This window comes from Thunnus maccoyii, chromosome 23 (genome assembly GCF_910596095.1).
Source record: "Thunnus maccoyii chromosome 23, fThuMac1.1, whole genome shotgun sequence".
In the NCBI taxonomy this organism is placed as follows: domain Eukaryota; kingdom Metazoa; phylum Chordata; class Actinopteri; order Scombriformes; family Scombridae; genus Thunnus; species Thunnus maccoyii.
Window position 1 is genome coordinate 11,339,959 of NC_056555.1, and position 11,642 is coordinate 11,351,600.

At 38.0% G+C, this 11,642-nt stretch overlaps 2 protein-coding genes across 7 annotated transcripts in view; one reads left to right on the forward strand and one right to left on the reverse strand.

Moving 5' to 3' along the window:
* The window catches only part of mdfic (MyoD family inhibitor domain containing), a 221,007-nt gene extending 216,632 nt beyond the window's left edge, over window positions 1-4,375 (forward strand). Inside the window, exon 9 of the transcript XR_006093793.1 lies at window positions 3,115-4,375. The gene's annotated coding sequence lies outside the window, so the exon portion shown is untranslated. The remainder of the gene's footprint in view (window positions 1-3,114) is intronic.
* The window catches only part of tfec (transcription factor EC), a 59,069-nt gene that overhangs the window by 45,821 nt on the left and 1,606 nt on the right, over window positions 1-11,642 (reverse strand). For 5 of the 6 annotated variants that reach the window (XM_042402685.1, XM_042402687.1, XM_042402686.1 and 2 more), the window contains exon 2: window positions 10,239-10,374. The exons of the other annotated variant lie outside the window; for it this stretch is intronic. The gene's annotated coding sequence lies outside the window, so the exon portion shown is untranslated. The remainder of the gene's footprint in view (window positions 1-10,238; window positions 10,375-11,642) is intronic. 6 annotated transcript variants of the gene reach the window in all.

Sequence of the window (11,642 nt, forward strand, 5' to 3'; positions counted from 1 at the left end):
TTAATTGGCAAGGCATATGGCTGTCTGGTTGTCCAAGCATGGCGCAAACAGTGTTTAATTGCCTTTATTCTGTCGCCAACATTGAAGAATACCTCTGCTACAGAATTTGCCAGGCAGTTCTGGGCACTGTGTAAAAAAAAAAGTAGATGACATGGACTCAGCATGAGAAAACAGCTTTTTGTAAACTTAGAGAAAGGGTTTTGTCCACCTAGCTGCATTCCTACAAGAATGGTCATTTGGGACAACTGGTTTGTCTGTGTGGGTTTAGCTTGAGTCTTTGTCTGGGGTTTGTGAGCTTCTCTGTTAGCCCATGGGCAAGGCATCTTTCTTAAATAACAATTGACTGGCTCAACACACGAAGAGTGTTTTATGGGTGTGGGACAGGAATTCAACCAGGCTTTTGTCATCCAGTTACCCCTGCTCCATTACTAACCCATAAAGTGTGTATTTAGGTCAAATGGCTCAGGGTCAGAAGTGAAATACATACCTGCAGGGATGATTGAACCATTGAATTTCAACTAATTATTTTGGTAAATGCAGTATTTCAGAAATTGATTTGTCTGATTGCAGTAGCTGTGGGTAGAATGAAATTATTGCTGAATCATTTTTTTAGCTGAAATTTTAATGCTAGTTTCCTTCATTCAAAATAATTATTTTTGATTTTCTAGAGATAGAGCATCCTGACATAAGGGGACTTCTATAGGAATGATTAGACCATGTTTACCAACCGTCTCGTATGAACAGTTAAATGCAAATTGCAAACTGAAATTGTGTCATACACAGGGTTTTTGTGTGAAAGTGTTGTAAGTGAGGAGTGTTGATCTACTGTTGGCATCATTGTAAGAGGCAGCTGCCTTTCAGTTGTCATTCAGTGAATAAAAATCCTCTGTAGCTAGATGTGTTTTGAGAAGCTGTATCTCAAATAAGAAAACCTAGAAAAATTAAGTTTATTGATGGCATTTGAAATTGTGCCTCATAAATTTTTACATGTATTTATCTTATCTGCTGGTTCAATTAAAATGACTAATTTAAATATAACCTATGCTATCCAGCTGCAATTTACAATTGCACTAATCTCCTTGCATTAAGCTCTTCCTTATCCATGATCTCAGTAGTCCTTTTGTGGAATGAAAAAGGAATTATCTAATAAGGTTTTTAATAGTGTGTTTGTGAATGTGTTCCTTTTTCTGCCTCCGTCGTTTTGTCTGTCTTTACTTCTCCATTTCCACCAAACTATGGACTTTCTGTGATCTGTCCCCTTTATCAGCTGCCTCAGGCCAGGGCTGCATGCACTAACTCTCACTATCAAGGACTAACATGGGTGGTTGTAGTTTATTTCATTTCACTTAGTCAGGACTAAAGTAGGATCTGATTCAGAAAACCACTTTTATGACATTATTAAGTATTCTAGATAAAGGCCTACATTTGGTTTGATTTCAAACCTGAGCGGGAAGCTGACAGTTTCAGGTGTTCCTCCCTCCACCTTAATTAACTTACCTTAGCTAACTCATTACCAACTGTCTGCTGAATAGCCGTGTAACACTATAAACAATGTAACTGTGATGTCCTGAACTCATGATACCAAAGGTAACATGATCACCACCTGATTGTTCAACAAGTGTTTCCCCCATATTTGAGCCTGTTTGAGGCGCTTTTCATCCAACTGAGAACTGACAGTAAAACCAAAGGCCTCCTGCTGCTCTGTAGATCAGGTCCACTGATATACAAAGCCTCAGGGCCACTGCAAGACAACAGGCAACAGTGGTGTTCTTCACATCAGACTGCAGGTCTGGTCTTCAGTCACTGTGATATGACTTGTTTTTTTTGTTAGTAGTGACAAAACTCTACAGAGATAGGTGAAAAACCAACATAAAGTTTTGGGCCACCACCAGCCTACAAAACAGCTTCAGTGCTCCATGGTGTTGATTCCCCAAGTCTCTGGAGCTCCACTGGAGGGATGAACGTCATTTTTCTTTCATTCTAACGTATTTTTTTTTGGTTGAGATTTGGTGATTGTAAACATGATATACATAATTTTCAAACTCATCAAACTATGGGGGTTGAACATTGACGTCATCACGTTTTTAAATTGATATGACAAACTTGTTAGCAAACAGTTGCTTCTTTACAGATCCAATTACCATTACGGAACATCATTATCATTCATTTAATGTTGCGTTTCTGGTAATCTGGAAAATGTAAGTCTAATATTCACTCTCTTTTAGTTCTGTTTTTGGTCTTTATCAACCCCTGATAGAAATGTCTGGCTTTTTAGCTGCTAAATGCTCCACAGTGTTCACCACGTAGTCACTACTGTCTCTGTCTTTGTTTTTTGGTACTGAGCAGGTTTTTAGAGCTTTTTCGCTGAAAGCAGCTGCCTGCTGAGGCCAAAAACAACGCTAAGAGTTTGCTGAGAGTGAACCAAAGCAGTAAAGTTGCAGGCCGTACATCTAAAACGTGAGCTGAAACTTGCTAAGAAGCTCAAGGGGACCTGCAGAGTCGGGGGATAATTCTCTGGAGGTTTGTACGTGACACCTCTCATGTACTCAAAGTCATTTGATACATTAAATATTGATGAATAGTCACTTTAGCGCTTACTGTCATTATAGATCCAATACTTATTTTATATTAATTGTTAATTTATAAAATTGTAAAACATGTTCATCACAAGTTCCCAGACCTGAAGGTGAAAACTTTACATTTCCTATCTGTCTGTCTGTCCATGTTTCACACTTCCACAAATCCTCACCCACCCACGTGGAGACAGGAAGTTTGGAGTATCATTGCTGAGGATTTTCTGAGTGTCTGTGTCACAGATGACAAAACACACACACACACACACACACCACCGTCTGCCTCATTAAAACCTTTCCCATAGATGTACTACTTTGTACAGCTCTCCACTCATCATCACCTCCAATCCGCTCAACCCTTGCCTCCCTTTGAGCTCCACTATTTATTTTCATCAAGGCCTCTCTCTCTCTCACTTCTTCCTCTGTATCTCTCTCGCTCTCCCTCTCATCCACAGTGGGCTTTGTTGTTGGGCTGTCATGTATTGAAGCAGCTATTTATTTGCTTTTTTCGCCGCTAATTCTCTCTCATTGTCCCTTCTAGCGTCCCATTGCGTCGGGAACAAGGCCGCCGCGAGAGTTTTGTTCCCTGTGCCCAAGACATGAGTCAGTGAGCCAAGATAATGATGAAGAGCTCAGACACACAGGAGATCCAGCCTCTATCGCTGATCACACCAGCAAAGTCTTCTTAACATACATCCCTCACACAAGGTCATTACAATGTATTCAGATTGTGTGAAGAGCTTAGGTCACCATTTAGACTTGTGCTTTAAACCTATTTGGTTGCTCTTCTGTAATGACTCTTTGTTCTGATTCCAATCAGTTAAATTGTTTTTTGACATGACCCAACTTATTAGAGAAGTCAAGAAGTGTATGGGAAAAGATATTTTACATTTCAGTACATCACTTTAGTTTCAGTCTGTTTTAGTTCCAGAAGAACATAATAAGCTACACTGGCTGCTGAAGTCTAAATTCAAGAGAGATGCAAGGATATGGAGCTACTTCTGTCATCAACATATAGGCTTATACATAATCATATTCAGACACTTAAGCTCTATACAGCTATAACTATGTTAGACTTGTTTTTTTGAGAAAATAAGAAGAAATAGTAGAATTAAAACTCATCCAACTAACATTTAACTCCCTTTCTCCCCAGCCTCTCTGGTAATAATGATATTATAGCAACAGATAAGATGTGGCCTCCACAGAATTTTGATCAGAACTGCAAACTGTTTGTGCATTGCTGGAAATAAGACAGACAGGCATGTCTGTGGCAGCTTAAACTGGGGCAATGTAGCATAAAGACGCTCCATACATACAAACGAGAAGACTGACAAATTGGTTAAACACAATTGATATGCGTGTTATGCTTAAGTCACAGTCAAAACCAAAGGGTTCAATGCCAAGTCATCACAGAGTCAAGTCTTTTTCAACAGCTGCTCATAGATACAGTATATCTGTATCGTACTACTATAAGAAGACAGACTAATTGTGGATGGAGAAATGTGAATAATCGACATTTATGTTCTAACTAAAAATGAAACTGGTGGGAATTTTCTTCACATAAATAAACCACATAAATGTCCAACAGTGGCTAAGAAAGTGCGGAATTTGAAACTCTGAACCACAGAAATGTGGACTTGATATTGTCAAGTCATCACTGTGTGTCACACAGTTTGACGAATGTTCATCTTGTGTCTGTTTTTAACTTATGGAGGTGTATTATTTTAACTTTTCAAACACAAACAGTTCATTCTTTGGTTTTTAAACATTGTGGGAGACCAGTGGGTGTGAAGAACGAAACACAGAGCACAGAGGAGCTTACATGTTTCCCTATATACCATGTCATTATGCTTAAAATGTGGAAGAAACACAGACAGCATGTGCTTGCACAATTCCAAATAAAATATCTATCTAGTCCAGGAAAACAAAAAGATTCTATATGTGTCTACTTCACAAGTCAATCAGATCCATTTTGTGACTTCAAAGAGTGGTTCCAGGAAGAGGCTGTAGACCGTGGATGAACATTCACTTTCACTTTTCATCGGTCAAGGGTGTGCGCCGCCGCTGAGAGGAGGTTACCAGTCTCACTTTGAAGTCAGCCCTCAGAGCAGACAATGTTTACATTCTTCCAGCACATTAATCCCTCCTGCCCACCCCTTCCTACACACACATCTCTCTATCAGACTGTACAAATGCTAAGTAAACCACAAAATACTGATAAAATTACACAAGTTTCATAATAAAAATGATAATAATAAACTTTCCAATTATTAAAATTATGATTATTATGATTATTATTGTTGTTGTTGTTAATAATAAGTAGTAATATAGTAGTAGTAATATAATAATATTATAATTGACTTTATTATTATTATTATATTATTATTCAATATTATCAAAAGCCTAAACTATTAATTGTAAGGGGACCCAATCTAACAAACTTTTAACAATTATGGACAATATATAATATGAGCTTCTTTGGAAGTCATTTCAGTCATCATACCCAGTTTAACCACAAGATGGTGTTGTATACACCTATTGCACTTCTTAAAAAAGACATTTGTTCATACTCGTTTCCTTCTTGAAACTGCAACTGAAGCCCCCACAAACCGTAAAAAAAAAGTCCTCAAATATTTGTGAAGGCGTGTGTGTCATAACTTTTGACACACAGACAGGCTGTGACTCAGACATGAATGATCTCTCAAACTGCGAAACTCTTGGGAGTGCCCTGTGAAAAAATCTAAATGTCAAAAATAACACTGCAGAGGTCCATTATGCTGCACACTACTCCAGGTTTGCACCCCACCTTCTGTATACACACCTCCTATGTAGCACTGCACACATCTCTGCAGTTGCACACCACACATCTACACACCACTGCCCCTCATCCTCACACTGCCTAACACACATTTTCTAACACCCTGAACTTGTCTTTGATAAAAAAAAGACATATAAAGCACAGAAAGCTGTGTTTGAAGTTTTAATAAACCTTTGAAGTTCTTTTCCCAAAATTAATCAGATGCAATGCTTTCTAGGATTATTCTTGACAGACGTTTTGTTTTAAAATGCTTTGAGGAAAAAAGAATACTAAGTCATCTTGAGTGATTCATCGTCCCATGAGGCCTTTACACATGTCCACCTATAGGTCATTCTGCCCACACGTTTTTCCCCTCCCCACCCCCAAACCTGCACACGCACAACTCAGAAAACAACATTCCCGTGATGAGCGTGCAAGATTAGAGAAGTTCACAGGGTTTTTCTTAATATATTGTAAATAATATCAGGTGACTAAAAAATGAGGAAGTGTCCCCCATGAGGAACTTTAAAGATTTTCCCGCTGTGTCATTCTGATTTCTCAAAGCTGCACTGAAACATACAACATGTTCACACGAGGACAAGATATTGCCAGACTGACACTAGGAAACAAAGAATACTACACAAGACATAATGCCACATGATGATCATTTACTTTTAGGTACTTTTATGAAATGTATGGATATAGAGAGGAGAAAAAGTCGCATGACCGTGATGATGCATAAAGATGCATAAAGCAATTCAATGTAGCTACATTGGCATTGATTGTGAGAACTATTCTTTTTAAATCATATTGGAAAAGTATAGAAATACAACAATAAAAAAATATTAAAACAATGTCAAAGACTATGTGCAGTAACTAAACTACAAAATTTAATATTGCCATTTATAACTATAACCAGGATAGTAAACAATCACTTTCATCTCAAAGATGTCCATCTCAGCAAAATTCATAGAAAAGTTTGTGTCCCCTAATATGTGAATCTGCGCAGAAATTACATTTGCAAAGACTGAGAGATTCACATTCTGTTGAAGCAATTCTGATTTATTCTCACACCACTGATTAGCTATTGATTAAATAATCTCTATCTTTAAAAATACCTGCAAATAATGTTTTGCAAGTCTTTATTTATACAAACTACCCACTTAAATTGGGTATTCTATCTATATAAAAGATTAATATGTATATTTAAGAGTCAAAAAATGTGTTCTTTTATATCCCAAAACATTCCAACATGCCAGTAATGAACTTCCTGTTAAACAGGATGTTGTTTGTGGAGAAGTGAGGTGATACACTCATATGGATGTGCTTCTTGTCCCCTCTTCATCAACATAGGCAAGGTCAGGTTTTAGAATGAGCTTTTCAGTTCCAAAACATTTAATTTTTTCAAAAATAGTCTTTTAGCTTCTGTTAAATCTGTCTTTGAAAATGCATTTGAAAGACATACCCTGTTTGTTATACTATAAGGCTGGGGAGAACAGAATAGAATAGAATAGAATAGAATAGAATAGAATAGAATAGTTCACCTCTCTTTGCAGGACAATATTTAGTCTATTAGTAATTCAGTGTATTTGGCATAGAAATAATCTAAAATTCTCAATTACCTGTAGTTGGAAGGTTATGGAGGACAGGTCCACTTGGTATATGTCTGCTTATCTACTTCAAAGTCCAACACAAAACGTCAAATTGTAAAAATTAACTTGCTTGCTGAGCTATCTCTCACTGATGTTTATATCATTCCTGGAAACTTGGACTAGTGAAAGGGCCTGAGATTTAAACCAAATTGTGTTTCCTCTTTTTTAACCACCTAGGAGCGGGGTGCAAAGGGAAGTTTTTACGTCAGCTGCTCCTATATTTGAGACAGAAATAATCACAGATTCTGGCAAGTCATCGTGTTGCATAACCATTGTTTCCCATAAATTGATCAAATCGAAAATAAGAAAAGAAGAATAAACTAAAAAAGTTATGAAAGAGGTTGAGTCTCACAGTGATGTCTATGGTTAAACTTTGCTGAGGGTTTTTTCTTGAGGGGGTTGGGGGGAGGATTCTCAACCAGACTATGTACTTACCTGGTAAATTGCAACAGATACTTCAGCAGATATATGCAGCATGCACACTTTGATATTGTTGTCAAGGTCGATACTAAAAATAAAGGCTTGACTTTCAAGTCCAGACTGAATGTTGTTAATTTCATATTCTTGAGACAGTTTGTCCATAACTGATCAGCGCTGCTCGACTTGGTAAGAACAAAACACACAAGTGTTTTTGGTCAGCTTTAGGGAATGGTGACATTTCATTCCGGAGGAAAAGGGCTCCAATATTGCATTCATGGTCACACTGTAATCTGCATAATGACAATGATGAACAGCCCATCAGGGACGATTTGAGAGAAAAGGCCTCCAAATTCCCCTTCAGATGCATGTTGATTGTGTTTATTCATGGCAGTTAGGTTGATGAGGGAGCAATATGGAGGAGGTTGGATGGACACTTGTTACATGTTACCGTTAAAATAGCAGACATCTCTTGACAAAGAACAAACAGCGAAGCCAGACTGAAATCAAGGCGTCTGCGAAAGCTCTCAGGAATGCAAATTCAAAAGCACTTCATTACTTGCTTTTTCTCTGCAATCTTGTGTCTGAGAGACTGAACTAAGTGGTTAATCAAGCCAAAAACCAAACCATGTCTGAGGGGCCAGAGAGGAGACACCTCTGCTCGCAGACAAGACCAAGGCTGTGTGTGTGTGTGTGCGCATACATACATGTATTTGTGGGGGTTTTAGATCCATACCACATCTGGTGTGGATCTAAATTTGAAATAATTGGTATTTGGTACAGAAGAAATTACTTGTTACTTACAAAATATTAGAAGTATCTGTTGAGATGTAACCTTTATGCAGAGTCCCAATTCTTTCTCAAAATTTTAAAAAAGTTTTCTCCAAATAAAGACCTGGATTTTCAATGAGTTTACTGGTATTTGCTCACAGCACCATATTCAAGAGCATCTCAAGAAGAATTTCGGAGCGTTGCATTGACCTGCACTGATACTGGCATTCAGGTGCAAGGTGGCAACTAAAAAGAATATAAAGCTTGATTTTCACCAGCTGTCCTCTCCCCTTACAAGGACAAGCTTGCAATATATTACGCATCATGTAGTGTGAAATTATATGATATAAAAAAAACTAATAGGACAAATGAAAAAAGCAAATATTACATGTTATAAAAAACTTTAAGGGAATGCAGCATGCTAGCAAACAACTCCAAATATGCTGCTAGTATAAAGGCTCTTTCACCCATACATTCCATAAAATTAACTGAATAAATTGCCTGAACTATTCTGGTAAAGGCAGCAGCTTCTCTTGTTCACATAAGCAAGTGCCTTAACATGATTTTAATGCTATGTGACCATCCACACACCAACACCAATGGCACTAAAGTTCTCTGTTGTCTGAAATTAGATGTGTTTTACGTCAGAGTGTTGTGCATGCGTGTGCTGGTGACGCTTTTGTCCGCACAATAAACCAGTATGGATGTTAAACAGTAATGTTACATTGCCTTAACTTATTTAGTGCCATTGCAGGATTAGATTAATTTTTACGCATAACAGTAAAATGGCATAAAATTGTGACAGTGTGTGCTGAATCTGTGACATGAAGATACTGACATTGTTACAATTTAGATTATTATGCAGGTGTGTTCCACTGTATCTCTTTGACCATATGTTTTTGTAGTTTTATGATATTTTAAGCAATAAAGTGAATCAGTTTATGGCTGCAACTTTTATGTTCAAGATCTTCTGGTTACTTTCTTGATTGGTCTATAAATTTCTTGTTATTTCCATCCAGCAATCCAAATCCCAAATATATTTTTATTTCTAAATCACAGAAGACAAAAATTGTAGCCAATAAATTTTCTGTAAATCAACTAAGCAATGGATCGACTAATCCTTTAAGCTCTAAATCAATTTAGACTCGCCCCTTAATCCAGGTATTAGTGTAAACTGTTGCTTTTATTGTAAGTTTTAAGGTATTCCTCTCAATAAACTATGCAGGGCTCAAATCACCCTGAATAATCTCCCACAAGAACATGTAACCCTTTTGACGAATGACCATGATTTACTCATGACGTAGGGATTTCTCTCACTGATCTTGTTGTTGTTCGATAGACGGAATGTGCGGAATGCCAGTGTGTGAGTGAACTCAGCAGGAGCTGACACTCGACATTAGATTTACGGGTGGAGATTATGACCCAGGGCACTCTGGCAGAAAGAGAGAAAAAGACAGCAAAGCCAAGGCCAACAGGGAGACGAGAGGTGGAGAGAAAGAGGCAGAGAGAATGGAGCAAAGGCCATGAAATGAAATGAGGTGTTTGATCTCTCCAGGACAGGTGAGGTCTTACCGGTGGAGTGTCTGATCTGATGTAGAGCCTATGAAAGAATGAATGGACACCACCAGCCGCACATTATGTCCACACAAAATGGAAAAGGAGACAGTAGCAGCTCTGGCATTGTGATCTATGTATTTATTTGTCACACCACCATCCCTTCTCTTACTGTCCACCTAGCCTATGAATATTTCCCCCTTTTTTCTTCAGATACTTTGAGCAACACACTCTGAAACCTCACCTAAGTCTACACTCTTTGTGTAAAAGTTTCCTTGAGAGTCACTTGGTTTTACTGTGTTGTATCTTCAAATGCACGGCCATTTCTCTTTTCCTTTATTCTAATCGATGCACTCGGTACAGACTAGTGAAACGGTATCTGCCTGTAGACGCAGAATAAGAGCCTCTGAAATGAAAACTTTCCCCCCTCTTTTATATGGCAATTGTATGTGGCTGTGTCTTCGTCTGGTTTACCTGTGGGTCTTTGATCATGACAGCACGCGACAGTGTTTGATTCCTGGGGTACTTTGACAGTTTGCAGGCTGGCAAAAGGCCCTCCAGTGTCTGAAGTTAGATCAGAAGAGACAGGGCCTGAAAAGCTGGCGTCCAGCTGGGAGAAGATCAGAAGCGACACAAACTTTAGCGAGAGCCATTGTGAGGTACACAGTGGCTGCCGGCTCCCATAACTTTTCCCTTTGTATGTTTTCGCTCTCTTCTCCCGCTCTTATCTTCTGCACAGAGTGTTGAATGGCTCAGTTAAAGGTCTGTGAGGTTTTATCTGATTTTAACTAAAAAAAAAAGAAAAAGAGAGACACCTTGTATTTGTTCCGTCTTTTAGCTGTCTCTCTGGGTTTAAGGCTGGTCTGTGTGTGCACATTGTGAAGATATGTCTCCTTTACAGTGTAAGCATAATGCCATGAAGAAGAAGTAGTCAAAGTGCTAAATACTAATTTAAAAAAAACATAATCTCCCCCATGACCACACAATGACTATATCCTGTGCTGGTTCAAAGAGCATTTTTGTAGTTAAATCAAAGATTGGACATGTGCATGAAAGCATTAAGTGAGATCAACAGTACTGATCAATACACATAATTGCTGCAGTCAATGTCATTTCTGGCTATATTTGCTAATGTTTGAAATTATGTGATTTTTTTTTTTTTTTTTTTTAACTTTGGAGCCTCAGTTAGGTGATTTGAGGAGACTGTGTTACATGTTCAGTGAGTGTGATAATGGTGCCCTCTAGTGGTTGCATGACTGCACCCACAAAAATATTTAGAAAAATGCAAAAGGCATGTGTTGTTTTGTCATGTGGCCTCTCAGGTGTGGTTAGTCTGGGAACTATCTTGGGTATTTGAGTGTCTGAGGCGCCCTGTCAAATGTCACTTACATAGCACACAGACTGCAAAACATGTAAAACGGCTTACAAGATAAGCTAAATCATGCAGACTGCAGGTCTGTAATGCCCCGGTGGAACACAGTTTATTGCATAAAATGATCTGATTATTATATTTTCATTACTTTATATGTGATTTTACTTATGGAGATGCATATCAGTACTGGACAAAGTAATAATATTGTGATTGATTTCAAACTTATTGCCCAACTCTAATGTGCATTTTGTTCTCTTGTGGAAAGAGTATTAGGCTACATTTTCTTTGTCGATGTCTTTAAAAGTATCAGATTTGATTTGAGAACATATGCAAAAACCTTACTTACAAATTTGCAGTGCTTGAGTAAATATGCACTGGCTGGTCCAAATGATTGCATCCATGGCAATCAGCAGCCTCCTCAATAGAGTACCAGTGGTGGAAAGTGAATAAGTACATTTATTGAAGTATTGCACCGAAGTACTTGTACTTTTATTTGAATATTTCTA